The 18,425-nt window shown below is 41.1% G+C and overlaps 1 pseudogene; it reads right to left on the bottom strand.

Moving 5' to 3' along the window:
• Positions 1 to 3,813: 3,813 nt before the first annotated feature.
• LOC118018959 lies at positions 3,814 to 8,455 on the bottom strand (annotated as a pseudogene).
• Positions 8,456 to 18,425: the final 9,970 nt, after the last annotated feature.

Genomic DNA, 18,425 nt, shown 5'->3' with positions numbered 1-18,425 from the left:
CAAGTCACCGACATGGAAGAAATCCAGACCTTTCTCCTTTATTCCTGTGCTTATATTTTAATCCATTTCCGCTCAATTCCTGACCCTGGCTCCACTTCCGGTTTAGAGAGGGCTATAGCAGAGAGTTTAGAATCAAGAAACCTGGAGTTGCACAGATCTGGATTTAAACTCTGGCTCTGCTGCTTACTAGCTATGTGTCCTTGGAAATGTCCCTTAACTCATTGAGCCTCAGTTTCTTTGTACTAAAAGTGGGGATGATAACTCTCTATCTCTACAGTATTATGAGGATTAAGTGAAATATGTATTTAGGACATATTAAGTGCTCAATAAATAGTAGTTTTGACTAACTGGTTGATTACCCAACCCATTCTCTCCAGTTCCTGACTCTGGGGCCCCCTTTCAGAACTCTGGTTCAGATTCAGACTGCTCGCTCTCCTGCCCCCCGCCCGCCCCAACAGTACTCCCACAGAACCTGGTCGCTTAGGACCTGAGCCCAATCTCCAGTCCCTGTGAGCCCCCGGGCTGGTGTACTAGTGTGTCCTGGTACAGATTCGCTCTGGAATGGCACAGAATGGAGTCAAAGCCCTGTTGCAAGTGGGTCAGTGGGCAAGCCCGCCTCCCCCAAACCCCCAAGCTCTGCTGACCGCTTGCTATTATTTTCACATGATGCAATGTTCCCTCTCCCCTTTGGAGCAGTATTAAGTTTCCTTCCATTCCCATACACTTCAGAGACTGCTGCCCCTCTCACATTTCAGACGCTGACCCGCTCCTTTGCACTTTTCCCCTCTGCTTGTCTGGAGACCTGCATAATGAAATTCAGACAGCGGTGACTGCTGGGCTCTGTCTAACTTCCCCTCAGTATGGGTGACGAGGGCTGGGCTGCTGGGCCTTGCAGGGAGCGTGCTCCTCCAATGGCCTAGACGTAGACCGGGGCCAGAGCGAGCCTGGTGACTTCATTTCTTTTTGTCAGATCAGAGGTTCCTCGCTCTGAGGAGAAAGGCAAACACTTTTGATCTGAGTGCGGGGGGAGGGGCGGGGCGGTGGATACATGCGATATATAAAATGAAACAAGCTTTCCAAAAACAACAAGGCTGAATCCTAACTTACATTTGGGGCGCACTGTAGCTTGGAAAGCGCTTTTCACACGCGGTGTCTCCTTCATTCTCACAGCGGCCCTGGGAGGCAGGCGGGACAAGGATTAAGAGCCCTGTTTAACCATGAAGTCACACAAGTTGGGTGACAGAGTCCCAGCCCACATGCAGGTCTCTGGACCCCACACCCAGCACTCCATCCTCTGTTTTATGCTGTCTTCTCTCTTGCATTTCACCCCATGACTTCAGCCCAACATTTGTAAAACTTTCCCATAGAAACATCCCTGATGCCAGAGGGGAATGAGCATCCTGGAAATGCAAAATTACTACCAGATTCTGTGCTTTATCTAAAAAAAAAAAATTCATTCAAACTATGAATTCTAATTCAATAATTATGTCATATTCATATTAAATATAGTTTTATAGTCTTAATATACAAGTAAGGTTTTATTGTAGCTTCTTTCAGACAAAATATTCCAGGAACATGGCTTTGCTTAACCCCTGCTAACTTCAGGGGTTTGTGGCCCCAGGTTTTCGATGCTTTCAACCAGTAGGCAAGATGAGTATGCAACACACACTCCTATAACCACAGCAAGCACCTGAAGAAATGCTTTATTTTAGCCCTGACCCCTGTAAGGATGTTATTTTTTAATTGGCCTTTTTAGCTGGGCCTTCCTTTAAACCATCTGCCGCAAGCATTCCATCCTGTGCTGACAATGGAAAGACACATGTTTGTAAGGTATGTTTAGCATCTGTGAGGCTGAAGGAATGAGCTTTCTGGCATTGCCAGATGCACTGAGTACATGTGCAGAACAGAATACACGTGCTCTCGGCAGGAACCAAAACCGGGGAGCAAGCCCAGCTAAACGGCTAGCTGTGTGGCGTCCCGTTGAAGGGGCTGAACGTGAGATTTAGGTCCTTGGAGTTGTCAGAAGCTCCATATAGTACCTTACATCACCCTTGGAGCAATTCTCTCTAGGCAGAGCCTTGAAGAGGGATCCCACTGTCACCCAGGGAACACTGTCCTCTCTGCTCCCTGCAAGTGACCGAGGATCTCTAAATCGTAACTCGGACTCCAAAGGGCTCTGCTGGCTCCAGCTAGACTTGCCAACCTTGCTTGTGGGCTGTTTGCTTCAGAGAGGCCTCCTGGTGCCAGCGATCTACGCAGGTGGTAGGGACAATTGCAGCACGCTCATCAGAACAGATGAGACGTAGCCCCGAGTCAGACGTGGGGAGACTATCGTGAGAGCTGATTCCTTTGGTGTGGGTTAAGCAAATGGGAAAATATTCCAAAGTGCTCTTGCAATTAATTGGTTGCAACCATGGACTTGAGATTTGCTGAAGGAAAGAAAGCAGGATGATCTCAATAGCTAGCATGGACACAAGCTTCCTCTGTGCCAAGCGCTAATCTAAGCATCTTAAATGCATTAGCTCATTGTCTTCTCACCGTGGTCCTACAAGGTAAGTGCTATTATGATCATCCCCTTTTCACTAGTAAGGACACTAAAGCACAGAGAAGGTAAGAAACTGGCCCAAAGTAAATGGTTAGTATGTAGCAGAGCTGGGATTTCAACCCAGGGACTCCACACTTGTAATCATACTACACTGCCTCTCGCTGCCGGCACAATGCACCCAAGAATGATAGTCACAGAACCTTCTTTAGCCCTATTTATGCCAAGCACTGTGCTCAGTGCTTGACACATTCTATCTCCCACAATCCTTAAAACATTCCTGGAGAGAAAGTCCTGTCATTACTTCCATTTTCTAAATGAGGAATCTGAGGCTTGGAGATGTTAACTGGCCAGACATGACATAGCTAGTAAATGACACGAAAGCCCATTTACTAGTGTTAATCATTTTATTTTACTGCTTCCATGTAAACTGCATACACTGTAAATAGCACAAAACAAATGAAACAGTTTTGCGAAGATTCTCCTTTGTATTCTGGACACTAAATAGGTACAAATTCATTTCTAAGGAAATGGTATGGGATTTGAGATCTGGGAGGCAAGCAATATGATGAAAAGCAGAGGACCCCAAGCTCATGGCCAGAAGATCTAGGTTCACATCCTATCTTTGGTTCTCACATTCCAGCCTCAGTTTCCTCATTTGTAAGGTGGCAGTGATGGCGAAAGCTAGCTGTGGGGATTACATGGTAAGACATATGTGGTGCTATTATTATTTAATATGTGTAAGGTAGTTTTTTTTGTTTTGTTTTTGTTTTTGTTTCTGTATTATAGATCACTCTTGGTGTTGTACATTCTAAGGATTCTGACAAGTATATAATGACATGTATCTACCGTTCTAGTATCCTAAAGAGTAGTTTTAGTGCTCTAAAAATCCTCTGTGCTCCATCTATTTATCCCTCCCTCACCCCTCCCACCCCCTAGCAATCACTGATATTTTTTACTGTCTCCATAGTTTTACCTTTTCCAGAGTGTCATGTAGAAGGAATCATACAGTATGTAGCCTTTTCAGATTGGCTTCTTTCACTTAAGAATATACAATTAAGTTTCTTCTATGTTATTTCACTGCTTGATAGTTCATTTCCTTTCAGTGCTGAATAATGTTCCATTGTCTGGATCCCTCTTTCTTATAGTTTATGTATTTGTTTATTTTTTCCCCAAATCAATAGAGCTTTTATTGCATTTTTAAAATATCACAAGTAAGTTTGAAAAATCATCTGGCATCTTGCTGTTTCTATAGCTGGACAAATTAGATCTTATTCATCAGCCTGCTGAACTGATCCTTTTTCAGAAACATAGATATCTAAGCATCCAAAATTTTCTGCTACCCTTGTTTCCAACTGTTGGGGGCATGCTGAATCAAAGCGGCTGAGTTTGATGCAAGTTCAATGTCATTTCCTTCAAGAACTAACTCATCTTTCTGGGCTTGAGATACTGAACAAGCAACACCTCACCTCATCTGAACTCTGCAGATGTATTTTTCACCCAGGAAATTTTGGATTTCAACAAGAGAACCATTCTCCTGAATAACAACATGGATGGGGAAGTGAACCACACAGACCTCATCTGGAAACAGAAGCCCAGTGTAACACCCTTGATCATGTTCTGTACGTGACTACAGGTAGTACAAACAGTAGTCAACTATTTGCCACCTCAGAGCCTCTTCTTTTCCTTTCCAAGGAGACTGAGTTCTACGTTGATGTGATTGAAGTCCCTTCACAGGGTTCCTCTGGGGCCCTTCACAATGACAGCAGGTCCCTTCAGAGTGATGTCACATCTGTTGGAATGTTGACAATCTGATAGCTGAAATGGTCTTTATTCTTGCAGTAGATGCAGCAAAGAGCTATAGTTCACTTATTAAGGCAGTTTTTTTAAGTTCAACTCTTCATTTTATAGATGAGAAAACTGAATCCTAAGGAAGTTAGAAAAACTTGCTCAAGTCCTGTGACAGAGTCATGACTCAAAAGTAACTCTTCAACCTCAAGTCCAGCACTTTTGGCTACTTTACTGGGCTGAGTGACATTTTTCTAGAGTTTGTGTTTTAGGATCTCCTCTTGTTACTTGCATCCATTTGCTGAACTACTACTTTTCTTGTATTTGTGGAATTAGAGGTCAAAAAGAGTTTGCATAAGGCAAATGCACACTCTCTACAACCGTCTGGTGGTTTAAGAGCTTCCACTTCCTTCCTCATGTAGAAGTTTTAAAGATTTTTATTTATTTATTTGACAGAGAGAGAGACAGCGAGAGAGGGAACATAAGCAGGGGGAGTGGGAGAGGGAGAAGCAGGCTTTCCGCTGAGCAGAGAGCCGGACGCGGGGCTCAAATCATGACCTGAGCCAAAGGCAGACGCTTAATGACTGAGCCACCCAGGTGCCCCCTCATGTAGAAGTTTTAAAAGAGCAGCTGAAAAGTAGCAAAATTGGCAAGAGGGATTTTTTAATATCCTCTGTCTTCTGCTCATCTTTGGAGGACATACCACCAAATGATCATGTGAACTGGAAGACAAAGAAAGCATAGTAGGGATTTTTCAGGTAGTCTCATCTGTTGTCAGGGCAGGTGAGGTGTAGTGAGAAGAGGAATAACTAAAAAGAAGTCCAGTAGGGATCAAAGGAAAGTCCTACACTTCGGTTCAAAAAAAAAACCAACTGTGCCAGATGCAGGGTATGGTAGAATATTCCACACAAAAAGGGCCTTGGGGTTTTAGTTGTATAAGCTCAATAAGAAACAATATTGCTATGGGGTTGTCTAAAAAGCTACTGCACTCCGGGCGCCTGGGTGGCTCAGTCATTAAGCATCTGCCTTCAGCTCAGGTCATGATCTCGGGGTCCTGGGATCGAGCCCCGCATCGGGCTCCCTGCTCCGCGGGCAAGCCTGCTTCTCCCTCTCCCACTCCCCCTGCTTGTGTTCCCTCTCTTGCTGTCTCTCTCTCTGTCAAATAAATAAATAAAATCTTTAAAAAAAATAAAAAAAAAAAATAAAATAAATAAAAAGCTACTGCACTCTTAGAGTGCATTAATAGGGCTGCTTACTAGTCCTGAGCCTGTCACAAACTGAGAGACTCAAGTTTTTTAAACGTTGAAGAGTGAGGAATGTTTTAATCCCTCTGTATTCTTATTTAAGTACAGATATACAAGAAGGCCCATTTGTGGATGTCGTATCTGAACTGTGTAGGCCTGAGTCTGCCTTCAACTCGGGTCGTGAACTCAGGGTCCTGGGATCGAGTCCCACATCAGGCTCCCTGTTCAGTGGGGAGCCTGCTTCTCCCTCTCCATCGGACCCTCCTCCCTGCTTGTGCTCTCTCTCAAATAAATGGATAAAATCTTAAAAAAATAAACCATGTACTGACAAGCTGGAGTATGACCAGAGGCTGCTGACTAGGGCAGTGGGCACTGGAAAGGAACCCACCTTTGTGGGGGGCTTCTAAGTACTGGGCATTGGGCTAGGGCTTTATCTACATGGTCTCAGTACATCTTCACACCAACTCTGAAATATAGTTCTTATTAATGTCATCTGCATATTTCTAGAGGAAGAAGCTTACCCAAGATCACTCCCCTTGAGAGTGATGGGGCTGGTTCCTAACACCATGTTCTTCCCACTACCAGGGAATTGAAAGCTCTTAAAAACCATATCATAAGTGGACAGCTGAAGAAACCAGGCACACACAGCTATCCAAATACATTTGAAATATTGTCAAGTGGAACAGGGAGCTAGATTTATTCTTCTTTGGTCCCAGAGAAAATTAGAGCCAAAAGATAAGTGTTACAGGGAAGCACATAGGAAGTTAATGTCAGGAAGAACTTTCTATCAGAGGATGCTTCAGTAATTGATCTTCCTTAATTCATCCCTCACTGGAGGAGCATTCAAGGAGAAGTGGACTGGCCAGTTGTCAGGGGCATTTTTCGTTCACTCAACCAATATTTAATAAGTAGCTATGATGTGTTATCACTGTTTTAGAACTTGAAGATTCGGCAATGAAAAAACAGAACAAAAATACGTGTATTCTTGCCTTAATAGGGTTTACATTGCAATGGAATATAATGGTAGAGGTCATTGCAACATTTTCTGGTATATCCAACTAGTGGACCCCCCAAGATACCAGTCATAGACAGTCATCTGTGTCATTGTCTCCTCATTGCAACATTTTCTGGTATATTCAACTAGTGGACCCCCCAAGATACCAGTCATAGATGGACACGGTGCCAGTGTCCCCTCAACTAGTACCACTGCTGGGCATGCTGGCTCAACCTCTAATTCCCAAATCCTGTGAATCTTTGCTAAGGGCACTCTGTGGTCACTGGAGCCCATCCCACCTTTATTCTAGAAGTGATGAAGGAATTGACATTCCCCCAGCAGCTGTTCCCCAGTGACTGATGGGATAAAAACTGTGATCTTCTTGTCTCTCAGTTGGGATAACTCTGAGACACAGGATCCATGGTGCCTCCCTGAGTCCCTCAGCAGGATGGCGCTCCAGTTGTCCACAGTGTACCCTTGCTTGATTGGTTCTTTCTTGTCCCTAGCTCGTTTCCCATTGCCCGACTCATTGTCCCTGGAGCTACTTCCCAAATAAACCATGTGCACTTGAATTCTTGCCTCAAAGCCTGCTTCTGGGGGATCCCAAAGTAAGGCAGTCCTTATGATTCTTGAACACTGGCTGAATGTCAAGGGATTTGAGTTTTCATCATGGCTCTTGGCTCTGTGCAAGTCACTAACCTTCCTAGCTCCTCGTATTATCACTTGTAAAATAAGAGCATCAGACCAGATGAAATATATGTGTATATATATTTGAAATATATATCTATATTCCTACCCACAAACATGCCTAGTATTTAATTTTGTAGCCTCCTTTACATGGTTTGAAAGAACCTTCACATCCATATCCCATTGATCCTCAAAATACCTCTGCGAATTAGACTGAATAGAGACAATTTTGCCTATTTAAGAGATTAGACAATTGCATGGGCTTCCTTTTATCTCTTCTAAACCTTTAACTGATGTCCTGGAGTTTGAGCAATTCCCATCCTGTTTTCCTAGTCTCTATCTCCAATCTGATGCAAAGAACAAGTTTCCTGTTTCTTGATTATTGAATCAAGAGGTTATGGCCAGCAAATGGCTAGACTCGTGGCTAAAATAAGAAGGGATCCAGAGCCTTTGGAATATAAAATTCCATCTTAAATAGCCCATACGGGTTAGGTGCTGTGTGGGATGAGACTGTGGGAGTAGACATAGACCCGGGCTACATGCAAGTGGATTTGTGGATCACAAACCCACACTCTGATAAGAGGCAGCATGAGATACATTTTTGTATTTTCTACAGTTTATAAAAGCACTTTTACAGCTTTAATCTCATTTGATTCTCATTAACCCTGTGAAATACAATTTTTATTATTATCATTTTGATGGGAACACAGAGGCCAGGAGAGGTTGAGTAGATGCGAAAAATGTGAAGTAAGTCTCCCTTGAAATGTTAAGGCGTGTGCCAGTGGAGGTTTATCATGCCCAGGCCTGTTCCCTGGAAAGCTGTGGTTATGATTTCTCTTGTAGATGTGTAGATTCAAACAGAGGGGGCTTTCCAGAATACACTGGAAGAGCTCAGTCATAAAGAGGGGAAGAGTAAAGACAGTGATGCTACAGATTCTTCGAGGTAATGAGTAGAGAGATGATCCCATGTCACTATGCAGAGAGGGAAATCAGATGATGGCACTCCAATGAGCCTTAGAGATCATCCTGGTCCAAATTCCTCTGTGATCCAGAGCAGGGAGGTACTTTCTTTAAGGTTACACAACTTGTAGGGTGAGCCATCATCCTGGTTTGCCCTGAAAGTCCTGCCTTCCAGGAAACCTGAGTCTGGAGCAAAGTAGGATGGCTGGCCACTCTATGACTGATAAATGTATCTGACATTTCCCAGTCTGTCTGGTTCCAGAAGACCACTTGTTTAACTACACTGACACAATATGATTGTGAGGGAGTTACTTTGCCCCTCCAATTTCATATTCTCATCTGTAAAATGGAAACAAAAATATCAAATGTAGAGTTGTGTGGGGTGCCTGAGTGTGGCTCAGTTGTTTAAGCATCTGCCTTCAGCTCAGGTCATGATCTTGGGGTCCTGGGCTGGAGCCCCAAGTCAGGCTCCCTGCTCAGTGGGGAGTCTGCTTCTCCCTCTCCCTCTACCCTTCCCCCCACTCATGTGCCCACTCTCTTTCTCTCAAATAAATAAAAAAATACAATCTTAAAAAAAAAGAATTGTGTGGATTAAATCAGAAAATGCATGGAAAATGCTCCCTAAATGGTAGATACCATACTATTGTTATTACTTACCAACACTAGAGTTAGGTTATCCTGACCTTCGACCTTCCTCTCTGTCACTCCTTTTCGCCTCCAGCAGGATTCACAAATCACCATTATGGTTTTTTTCTGCACATGAAGTAAAGTCTCCATATTATAACTGGAAATTTTGGTAAACTTGTATGCCCAGGAGGCCTCCCTCTTTTTAGTGACCAAAAAGCTTTTGTTTTCTGTACTAAAATTCACATGTTCCGAGAGGAATTTCGGCATATAGTATAGTATATTTCTTAAATCTCATCCAATTATGTAAAATAAGACTGTTTTGGATATAGCTACAATTTCTTCACATTTGTCTGTTGCTGTCCCTCCCCATGCAACCATGCTACATTACATTATATAGAGAAAATAACAAAATCCAGCATTTCATGCTAGTTTTAGAAGGCTGTCCTGTTCCCCTGTTGTCGTGCTCTGAGTGGGCGTTTGAACTCTGAAACCCTGCAGACTGAGCGCCTGAAACAGGCTCTTTCTGTGTCTCAGTGGGAAACTCTTTGCTTCTCTTCTTCAGTTTCTTCAGCTGTAAAACAGGAATCCAAATAATTCCCTTTAGCTCAGGGATTCTCTGAGCTCGCCTGCAAAATGACACAGAGATGAAAAACCCAATAGTGACAATGCATGCCTAACACTGTTATGAGTCTAGAGCTCAGAGTTCAATGAGATTAAAAAAAAAAAGAAAGAAAGAAAGAAAAATAAAAAGATCCAGCATCCAAGAGGAAAACCCAAAGTGCTCTATGATCAAACTAAGGTATTTTGTGCATAGCTTTTGGGGATCAATTTCCGTGCAACTTCCTGAGGAGAACTTGCAAATGTTTCCCTACTCTTTTCCCTAAAGGAAGCCTTCTCCATTACAGTTTTATAGGATTCCCACCCACTTTTTTTTTTTTTTTTAACTGTCGTAAAGAAAAAATTGAGTAGAGCTTCCTTGCTGATTGTGGAGAACAAATCTTGTATCTCTTTGGAAGCTTGTTGATCAAAAGATCTGTGTCATCTGTGGGTAGTACATTTCTCTGAGGGGAAAACAGAGTAATCAAGAATGCTTCTCTTCTCAGAGGAAAACAGATGCACCGTGTGTGTATTGGGGCTGTGTTTAAAAAACAAAGTCAAGAGCCTGAGAGAATTATAATGGTGTTCTCCCTGCAAATGTGTGGGGATAAATGGTGACTCAAAAAGTGACCTCACATTCCAGAGCTTTTGGTGTCTATGGCAAGAAGCAGATAAAATGTGTCAATAAAACCTGGCATTTATTAGAGAGATAAAGAGGCCTGGAGTAAATGGTATACTCTGAGTAAGACAGGAAAACAGGAACATTTCTGTACTTTGTTACCAACTTTTGTCTTGGGTCAGGTGGTAACTGGGTTTATTATTTAGAATTTTTAACATAGTCCCTCAGAATGATTGTTAGTTTTTGGAGTGCTCTCATCTTGGCTTGCTAGTGTTTACAAATCACACCAGGCAATAGATCTTTAACTCTCTTATTACAAAATAATAATAGAAAGTGGATTGTGTGTAGTGCATTTTCTCTAGGGAATGAAATCACAAAAACAACCATAAGCATTTCACTGTTTGAAAAAGCAAAACAAAACAAACCATACACGTACAGAGAGTCAACTGATTCTCCTCCCATGGGTGGCTCCTCCATAGCTGTATTTAACTGTCTAGGGCAATTATCCTCGCAGTGACCTCTGTTTCCTAGTGGCAAAATCCAGGATAGTCAGCATACTTAAAAGTTGGTTATTCTTGGGGTGCCTGGGTGGCTCAGTCAGTTAAGCATCTGCTTCCGGCTCAGGTCATGATCTCGGGGTCCTGGGATTGAGCCCCTTGTGGGGCTCCCTACTAAATAGGGAGTCTGCTTCTCCCTCTCCTTCTGCCCCTCCCCCTCCCCTGCTCATGCTTCCCCCCCAACCCCCACCCCCAGCTCGTGCTCTCTCTCTCTCTTTCAAATAAATAAATAAAATATTTTTTAAAAAGTTGAATTCTTCTTTGTATTTTATAGTTATGGTGAGAGATGAATGAGAAGATACATCCTTTTCTAGACCTTGGGTTTCAAAAACGTTTTTAGATTGGCTAGCGCTATATAGTTCATTACAGGCTTCCTGATCCACTGTTTAGGATGAAAGAGGAAAAATATTTTATATTGACAGAAGATCAAGAGCAGATGTACACCAGGGTCTCAAGCATACGTTTTAACTTACTTTTGTGTGCTGTGAGGAACTATATCAGAGCCAAAAAGTGATTTGTATTCACTAATTGTAGGCAGATTGGTAGTTTTTGTATATAAAAAATAACATTTTAATGTGTTATCTGCTGGTTTTCCTCTCTCTCATCCTGAAAATGTTTTGTGTGTTTACTTCATGGGCTCACTTAAGGTTTAATGGGGAACTATCTCAGTGTCCTGGGCAGCACTAGTTTTCATACCCATCAGCTTCCTTAGAAAGTTTAATGTGGTTATGAACTACTTCAAGTTGTAGCTAATGGGAGCATAGGTCTGTGGAAACAGGGCAGTTGTCTGGTAAATTTGATCAAGGTAGAATGTCAAGTTGGATCATTCAAGAGTCAGGACTCCCAGAATATACCCACTTTGGTGCCCAAGAAAATCCAGATTGAATATCTCCATTGCTCAGATATGCTGGAAGTTTTGCCAGATTTCTGCTTCAGTTGGTGTGTGTGGAAACTGCTTACACATGCAGCCTTAGAGGGAGTCAATCTGTTGCATGGCTGTCCAAATGTCATCACAGCTCATTGCCATTTCTAGGTGACAAATCATAAACATGGCTGGCCCTCTGGAAATGATGGTTAACTGTGTGAGGCAGAATGGTGGAAAACGTGGGTTCCACAAAAAATGTTCACAGGTGCCAGGTTTATATTATAAGTGAGGCAGGTCTAGTGCCAGGGTGTGAGAGATGATAGGGACTGCAAAGACCTGAGGGGACCCATCCATCTGAAGATGCATCTGCTCCTCACCTCCAGCTCTCTACCGCCCTTCCTCAGTAGATGCTCAGTGTTGCCAAATATGGTCATTTTTTCCAAAACAAGCAGGAAATTCAGATTTTTATGTGAAATCTCTCAAACTTTAAATCTTGACTTAAATTTCTTAAAACACTTTGTACTCAGAATCTAAATACTTCAGAAGGCTAAATATGGCCACCAGGCTAACATTTTGGGATGTCTGATTTAAGTGACTCTCTGAGAAGAGAAGACCTTCCCTACTCTACATTTAGAGATGGGTTTTTCCAGTAACTTTGGTTAGTGTCATTTTTTTTTTTTTAAGATTTATTTATTTGACAGAGAGCGAGAGAGGGAACACAAGCAGGGGGAGGGGAGAGGGAGAAGCAGGCTTCCCGTGGAGCAGGGATTCCAATGTGGGGCTCGATCCCAGGACCCTGGGATCATGACCTGAGCCGAAGGCAGACGCTTAACGACTGAGCCACCCAGGCACCCCCATTTTTTTTTTAAACAAAAGAACACTGGACTGGGATTTAGGAGATTGGGTAAATTCAACTCTATCTTTCCTGATTGCATGATCAAGGGAAAACACTTAACTTTTCTTATCCTCAGCTTTATAATATATCAATTCATAATATTTATTGCCCCCATCTATCTCACAGATAAAATCCACTCAATTAATATTCATTAAAAATTTAACTTGACCAGGGCTCCTGTGTGGCTCAGTCAGTTGGGCATCTGCCTTCGGCTTGGGTCATGGTCTCGGCATCCTGGGTTTGAGCCCCGCATAGGGCTCTCTGCTCTGTGGGGAGTCTGCTTCTCCCTTTCCCTCTGCCCCTCCCCCCCTTGTATGCACGCTCTCTCTCTCTTTCAAATAAAGAAATAAAATCTTAGAAAAAATAAGATAGATATTCTTAACATGGATGTACAGATGAAGAAACTGAGATTCTGCAAATTTTAAGGAAACTGCTCAAGATCATAGAGCTAATTAGTTATGGAGTAGAGATTCAGACCAGAGCTTTTGATTTTAAGCTCTGCTTTCCACTGTGAAAACAATTCTTAAAATAGATAAGGAGCTATAATTTATTTAAATCATCATCTTCATCAACAACATCATTTTGGTTTGTTCTTGTCTAGCCCCCAGATACAGAGTTTACAAGTAGAATCTTACCTGGGCAAATCATTTTATCTCTCTAGGTCTCAGTTTTTTGACTCTTTAAGTGGTAATTGGTATTTCGACGGCTATGTTTTGCTCAGAGATATTTTTAGTTGGGCCTAAATAATTTTTTTCTGTTTTTTAAAAAAACAAGTTATTGAGGTAGTATAGCTGACATAAAATAAAGAGCACATATTATAAGTGTACAGTTTGATAAATTTTGACACATGAAAACCATTACCACAATCAAGGTAATGAGCATATCCATCACCCCCAGAAGTTTCCTTATGCCCCTTTGTAATCCATTCCTGACTTTCCACTCTTTGTTCCAGGTAACAACTGATCTGCTTTCTTTTACTATACATTTGTTTGTATCCCCTAGAATTTTATATAAATGGAACCATATAGGTTATACTTTTTTTTGGTCTGGTTTCTCTCACTCAGCTTAAATATTTTGGTATCTATCCATGTTGTAATATGTATCATTAGTTCATTCTTTATGATAGTTGAGTAGTGTTCCATTATATGAAAGTACAATAGTTTGTTTATTCACTTATCTGTTGATGGACATTCTGGGTTGTTCCAGATTGGGGCTGTTATAAATATACCTGCTAGATTGTCTAAGCAGAAGATCAACAAGGAAACAAGGGCTTTGAATGACACTCTAGACCAGATGGACTTCACAGATATATTCAGAACATTCCATCCTAAAGCAACAGATACACATTCTTCTCGAGTGCACATGGAACATTCTCCAGAATAGATCACATACTGGATCACAAATCAGGTCTTAACTGGTACCAAAAGATTGGGATCATTCCCTGCATATTTTCAGACCACAGTGCTTTAAAACTTGACCTCAATCACAAGAAAAAATTTGGAAGGAACACAAATACATAGAAGTTAAAGAGCATCATACTAAAGAATGAATGAGTCAACTAGGAAATTAAAGAAGAATTTTTTAAAATTCATGGAAACAAATGAAAATGAAAACACAACTGTTCAAAACCTTTGGGAGCAGCAAAGGCAGTCCTAAGAGGGAAGTATATAGCAATAGAAGCCTTCCTCAAGAAACAAAAGTCTCAAATACACAATTTAACCTTACACCTAAAGGAGCTGGAGAAAGAACAGCAAATAAAGCCTAAATCCAGCAGGAGAAGAGAATTAATAAAAATTAGAGCAAAAATCAATGACACAGAAACCAAAAGAACAGAACAGATCAACAAAACAAGGAGCTGGTTCTTTGAAAGAATTAGTAAGATTGATAAACCCCTAGCCAGACTTATCAAAAAGAAAAGAGAAAGGACCCAAATAAGTAAAATCATGAATGAAAGAGGAGAGATCAGAACCAACACCGAAGAAATACAATTATAAGAATATATGAGCAACTGTATGCCAACAAATTAGGCAATCTAGAAGAAATGGATGCATTCCTAGAGACATATAAACTACCAGTACTGAAACAGGAAGAAATAGAAAACCTTACTATTATTACTATTGATTACTTCCTCTATGTTTGTTATTAGCATCTTTATATATTTGGGTGCTCCCATGTTAGGTGCATAAATATTTACAATTGTTATATCTTCTTGATGGATTTTCCCCTTTGTTATTATAAGCGTCTTTCTTTGTTTCTTGTTACAGGCTTTGTTTTAAATTTTATTTTATCCATTATAAATATTGCTACCTCAGTTTTCTTTTCACTTCCATTTGCATGATAAATGTTTTCCCATCCCTTCACTTTCAATCTGCATGTGTCTCTAGGTCTGAAATGAGTCTCTTGTAAGCAGCATACAGATGGGTCTTGCTTTTTTATCCATTCCATCACCCTATGTCTTCTGACTGGGGCATTTAGTCCATTTACATTCAAAGTAATTATTGATAGGTATGTACGTATTGCCATTTTGTTACTTGTTTTATGGTTGTTTTTGTAGTTCTTTTCTGTTCCTTTCTTCTCTTGCTCTCTTCTCTCATGATTTTCTGGCTTTCTTTATGATATACTTGGATTCCTTACTCTTTATTTTTTTGCATACATATTATTAGTTTTTTATTTGTGTTTACCATTAGATTTGTATATAACATCTTATGCATGTGGCTGTCTATATTAAGTTGATGATCACTTAAGTTTGAACCTATTCTTTATTTCTTTCTCACCCATGTTTTTGGTATATGGTGTCATACTGTACATCCTTTTATTTTGTGAATTTCTTGACTGCTTTCTTTATAGATATAATTTTACTGCTTTTGTGCCTCTTACTTTTCTTACTCCTGCTTGTGATCTTTCCTTTCCACTCATTGTTGCTTTAACATTACTTGTAGGGCTGGTTTAGTGGTCATGAATTTCTTTAACTTCTATTTGTCTGGGAAACTTTTTATCTCTCCTCCTATTCTGAATGATAGCCTTGCTGGATAGAGTATTCCTGGTTGCAGGGTTTTTTTTTCCTTTCAGCACGTTGCATATATCATGCCACTTTCTTCTGGCCTGCAGTTTCTGCTGAAAAATCAGCTGTTAGCCTTACGGGTTTGCTCTTGTATGTAAGTTTTCTTTTCTCTTGCTGCTTTTAAAAGTCTCTCTTCATCATTATTTTTTGCCGTTTTAATTGCTATGTGCCTTAGTGTGGACCTCCTTGGGTTGATTTTGTTGGGATCTCTGTGCTTCCTGGATCTGGATTTCTGTTTCCCTCCCCAGATGTGGGAACTTTTCATCTATTATCCCTTCAAATAAATTTTCTCCCTTCTCTCTCTTCTCCTTCTGGGACCCCTATAATGACAATGTTATTATGCTTGATGGTGTCACTGAGTTCCCTTAGTCTATTTTCATTTTTTATTATTATTTTCTCTCTCCTATTCAGCTTGATTCCTTTCTATTACTCTGTCCTCCAGGTTGTTGATCTGTCCTTCTGCTTCCTCTGGCCTACTATTTACTCCATTTAGGGTATTTTTACTTTCAGTTACTGAGTTCTTCATTTCTGATTGGTTCTTTTTTATGTTTTCTATCTCTTTGTTGAGAGTCTCACTGAGGTCCTCTGCTCTTTTCTCAAGTCCAGTGAGTATTTTATGATCATTACTTTAAATTCTCTATTAGGCATATTACTTCTCTCTATTTCTTTTAGCTCTCTTGCTGTGATTTTGTCCTGTTCTTTCATTTGGGACATATTCCTCTGTCTCCTCATTTTGTATAACTCTCTGTGTCTGTGTCTATGTATTAGGAAAGTTAGCTATGTATCCTGCTCTTGAAAATAGTGACTTTATGAAGAAAAGGTCCCATAGTGCCCTGCAGTGCAATGTCCTCTGTTCACCAGAACCTGGTGGTTCAGGTTGTCTCCTATGTGTGTTGCATGAGCCCTACTGTTGTGACTGAACCACATTTGCCTACAGTTCAGTCATCTGCAATGGCTCTCTCTGCCTGTTGTGGGCAGGGTTTGGTCCCTGTGTTGTTAGTGGGCCAGTTGGGGGCCACCTTGGGCTTAAGTTGAGTCAGAACAGGGATTTGTCAAAGATGCAGTAGCACCAAACTGCAGGGCACTTTTCCTGTGTCATCCTCTGAGATGCTTTCTTTGGTGGATGGGGCCTGAAGTCAAATCCAATATCTGCCCCCAGCCTGTTGCTAGGGCCACAGCTAGACTGGTGTGTGTGGTTTTCTTCCTCTCTCCCCAGTTCAGGAGTCACTTTGGGGTGGTGCTGGCCCCTGTCAGGGTTGTTTGCACACTGCCAGGCTTGTGACACCACTTTGGATGGCCTCTGGCCAAGGGTGTATTTGAGGAGGCAGGTTGGCAGCAGAACATGGGGCTGGGGAGTGCAGTGTTAGCAATGTTTAGGTGGGTCTGCAATGGGAGGGGAACTGGAGCCAGGCCAGGCAGGAGGGGGCATGTCTGCAGGAGAACTTAGGGAGCTGGGTGCACTATTAACAAGGTAGGTACCCCAGACATTTTTCAAACTGCTGCTTCTATTCTATATTGTTGTGATTCTGTTTTTTGTGCTGCCTCTTTAAGGGCAGGGACTCAGTTTCCTCTCACCCTCCAGGCTCTCCCAGAGTTGAGTCTGCTGATTTTTAAACTTCGAGGTGTTAAGCCCTGCTGAGTGTAAGAACTCACGGAATTATGTTCCTCCAGTTTTCAAAGCCATATGTGATGGAGATTCATCTTCTCTGCCAGCTACCCAGTGTGATAGTATATTTCTCTTCCCTCTCCATGCCTGCAGTGTTCCTCCCTCTCAGGAACAGTCCCACAGGTCCATTTAGCTCCTGACTGCATCTCCACCCTCCCTATCCTCTCAATGTGGCCTCTTCTGTACATTGAGCTGTAGAGTCTGATCTGCATATCTTCAGGTTGCTTTCTGGGTTATTTACACTGATGTGGGTGTTATTTAATTTTATCTGTGGGATGAGGTGAGCTCAGGGTCCTCCTGTTCCACCATCTTCCCCAGAAGTCCCTCTTTTTTCTTGAGTTTTGAATATCCTTTATAAATTCTGGATACAAGTCCTTTATCAGATATATGACTTACAAATATTGTCTCTCAGTGGCCTATTTTTTCATTCTTTAACAGTGTCCTTTGAAAAGCAGGAATTTTTAATTTAGATAAAGTCAAACTTATAAATTTATCTTTTTATGGATTGTGCTTCTGGTCATTAATTTAAAAATATTTGCCTACTCCAAGGTCACAAAATTTTCTCCTGTATTTTCTACAGAACCTGGAGATTCTAGAAGGATCGCTGGAGTTAGTAACTTCACTTCTGCCACAGAGGTGGAGCTTAACAATCTGGAGAAATTTTTGAAATAGTTTAAATCTGAAAGTGATGATTTGACTTAGCTCTTGACACCTGACTACTCCCCAAGTCTTTCTCATTTGTTTTCTGCTATAAATTAAAAAAAAAAAATTTGGAGTATAAGTATATACCATAAAAATGTACATATCTTAATATGTACAGTTTGTTATGTTTTCAAAACCATAACTACCGCCCTAATTATGATATATAACATTTCTGTCACAGAGAAATTTCCCTCCTGTCCCTCTCCAGTTTATCCCTGGGGGAGAAGAGGGGTATCCTAGCTCTCCCTCTAGAGTCAACCACTTATAAAATACCTAACCATTGCTGAATTTTATGTGTTCTTGAAATTCATAAAAAATGACCCATAGAGTAACTACTCTTTTGTATCTGGCTTCTTCCTCTGAGCATAATATTTTTGAGATTCATCCATGTTGTTGCATCCATTGTACCATCCTCCTTTTTATTAATGAGTAGCATTCTATGAGTTTGCCACATTTTATTTATTTTTCTGTTGATGGACATTTGGTTGTTTCCAATGTTTTACTATTATGAATAAAGCTGCAATGAACATTGGTGTATAAATCTTTGTACATATGTTTTTATTTTCCTTTGGGTAAATATCTCTGAATGAAATCATCAGAAGTAGGTATATATTTAGCTTT

The sequence above is a fragment of the Mirounga leonina genome, unplaced genomic scaffold (assembly GCF_011800145.1).
Source record: "Mirounga leonina isolate KUSES-001 unplaced genomic scaffold, KU_Mleo_1.0 Mir_173, whole genome shotgun sequence".
Taxonomy (NCBI): Eukaryota; Metazoa; Chordata; class Mammalia; order Carnivora; family Phocidae; genus Mirounga; species Mirounga leonina.
This window is presented reverse-complemented; position numbering and strand designations above follow the sequence as displayed.